This window comes from Oryzias melastigma, linkage group LG14 (assembly GCF_002922805.2).
Source record: "Oryzias melastigma strain HK-1 linkage group LG14, ASM292280v2, whole genome shotgun sequence".
NCBI classification, from domain to species: domain Eukaryota; kingdom Metazoa; phylum Chordata; class Actinopteri; order Beloniformes; family Adrianichthyidae; genus Oryzias; species Oryzias melastigma.
The window spans coordinates 8,553,711-8,556,255 of record NC_050525.1 but is presented as its reverse complement, the minus strand read 5'-3'; the positions used below and the strand labels follow the sequence as shown (position 1 = coordinate 8,556,255).

Here is a 2,545-nt window from a genome sequence, read left to right as displayed (position 1 = left end):
CAACCACAGAACCACTCCAAGAGGACGAGAACATTTTAAATACGGACTTTCTGTAATGTGATGAAAATCTTTAAAATGTTCTTGTTAAAAGTAAACAGTGTAGATGCAGTTTTTGTAGTGTCAAAAAAAACTGCGTGTTCCTCAGTATAAGTCGAAGGTACTTGACTGGAATGCAAGGCTTCTAGTAGCTGGGGAACGTTCTGCTCTCTGGTCAGGACCAAACGAACAATGAGAAAGACTGATTTCTGGGTCCTATTTATAACCTTCAGATCAAAGGCGATGATGTCACACAAGGATATGACATCACACAGGCATCATGATGCTATGACATATCACAGTGTGTGAAAGCTTCCGGAAGCTTCTAGAACCTTCTAGAAGCTTCCAGGCACTGTGTGATGTCATATCCTTGTCTAATGTCACACAAGGATATGACATTACACAGGGATCATGATGCATATCTACCCCTCCCCCACCCTCTACTGACTCAATCATGTGACTTGTTTGATGACTACAGATCATTGTCTTTGATGATGGCGGGTAAACTCCATATTTAGTCAAAGGCTTCACAGAGGATTATTCAATGTTCCATCTTCAACCAGACTCCAGTCCCTGAAGAGCACAGAGGACGCCTTTCCTGTCTTGGTGGCAGAAACACGATTTGATGCAAACATTTCCTGGGGGGCCCCTTCCCCCACAGAGGTGCATCTTTAACTACAACCTTTCCCCAGCCCCACTGGCTGTGAAGAGTGCTTTTTGGATGCTGTCTGAGCAGTGGCCTCTGTATCAAGGCCTGGTTTCAGTCCACCCAGGAGTTGTGGAGCAGAGTGTAAAGGTAACATCTGTTCCTCACAGCTTCATTCACTCAGCAGCACAGGAACTGGCAGTGATTGAAGCTGTGCTAACGGAAGCACGGCCTGACATGCACTGCTGCCAACAAGTCTTCCAGAGAGGCTCAGAGACTCCTTCTTGATCCACTTTCCTGCTGGGGGAACAGATCCAAGGCAGAATCATGTTTTTGCTTCTCCAAGGACTGACCCACAACTGCTCTTTTAAGAACCACCCACAAAACCTTTAGGAGCTTGAATCTCACTCTTTCAGTGTTTATAGTCCCAACTTCTGAAGGATCAGAAAGAGAAACTTACTGCATATGTTGGAGGACAGGCGGAGCTCTGAGGGTCATAGGTCGGTCACCTTGTTTTCCACAGCAGTGGCGATCTGCTGCAGCCTGTAACCCGGCTGCATCTTCTGAACCGTGCAGTCCTCCTCCAGAGCCGTGATGATCTGAAAGCAGGAGGACGGGGAGGTCAGTGACCAAAGACAACCGAGGAAAGAAGGAAACGTCAATCTGTGAGAGGAATGGACGCCGTGAGAAACTTTACAAAACACTTTTAGATTCAGACTCTCCCGTCTTTTCACAATCAGTTGCAGGAATCTCCAGCTGTTCTGACTTCAGGGGAACGGAATCAGACGCAAAAAGTGCAAAAACACTTTTCTCTGCTCTCACGACTTTTTGTTCAAAAGGCTTTTTTGCTTTAATAATAACAGCTTTCAAAGTGTGACCAACTCAAGGATGTATTCAGGGAGTTTTTAAACTGTGTTGGACACCAAAGTAGGTCTGTTTGTTGGAGTCCATGAGAGCGAGCTTGAATGTGTTTCACAGAGAAACAAGGGGAAATAATTGTTTATTTGTTTAGAAGAAGGAAACATGTGAGATTTAGTATTGTTTACTTGGACTTACACCACGGTCTGGGTGAATACTCCATTCTGATTGGCTGCTGGGTGTGGATTCAAAATGTTAAGACCATACCACATGCACACCTCAAAAAGAAGTTCCGGTCACACAGCCCAAATGTTCTGTATCACTGCACAGGCTTCTTTAAAACAACTTTTGCATGATCATCTGGACAAAAACAAGTGGTAAGAGGTGAACTTTCTCTCTGAACTGATGGTTTAATTAACCTATCGTGACGATAAACATTTGTATCACTTTCCTTGTTTAAAGTAAAGGAGTACTGACAAATCATTCAACCCATTGCCCCATAATGCTAGGTTGATTTAATTTTTATTTTTTAATTTTATCTTATTAGGGTCATCGAGCCACTTTTCTCCTTCATAATCTACTGGAATGATCGTGCTAATGGTTAAAAAGTTACAGTGTGTTTAAGATTTTGTGTTTGAGCGTCACTGACAACGCCTCAGGTGTTAAAGGGTTAAATGATCATATTCTGTTTTGGTAGTTCAGCTTAACAAAGTTAAGCTTCAAGCTGCTTTGTGAAGAGAACGTTTTAAAAAATAGTGAACTAGAGCCTGAGTGGGTCTGTAGCTCACTGCCCCCCCTGGGGAGGGGTCAAATATTTAATTCAATTCAGTTTTATTTATATAGCCCAATATCACAAAGGAAATTTGCCTCATTGGGCTTCAAATATGAAGTATAGAGGTGTGATGACTGATGACGCTTTAACTTCCACTTCTTTTGTTTTTAATCAGCTTGTTTCTGCACTTGTACAACTCTATTTAAGGGGAAGAGTTTAGATTTTTTTCCTCT

At 42.7% G+C, this 2,545-nt stretch overlaps 1 long non-coding RNA gene across 1 annotated transcript in view; it reads right to left on the bottom strand.

The window, feature by feature from the left end:
- The window catches only part of LOC112138967, an 8,784-nt gene extending 7,245 nt beyond the window's left edge, over positions 1-1,539 (bottom strand). Inside the window, exon 1 of the long non-coding RNA XR_002917879.2 lies at positions 1,143-1,539. This is a non-coding gene — a long non-coding RNA (uncharacterized LOC112138967). The remainder of the gene's footprint in view (positions 1-1,142) is intronic.
- Positions 1,540-2,545: the final 1,006 nt, after the last annotated feature.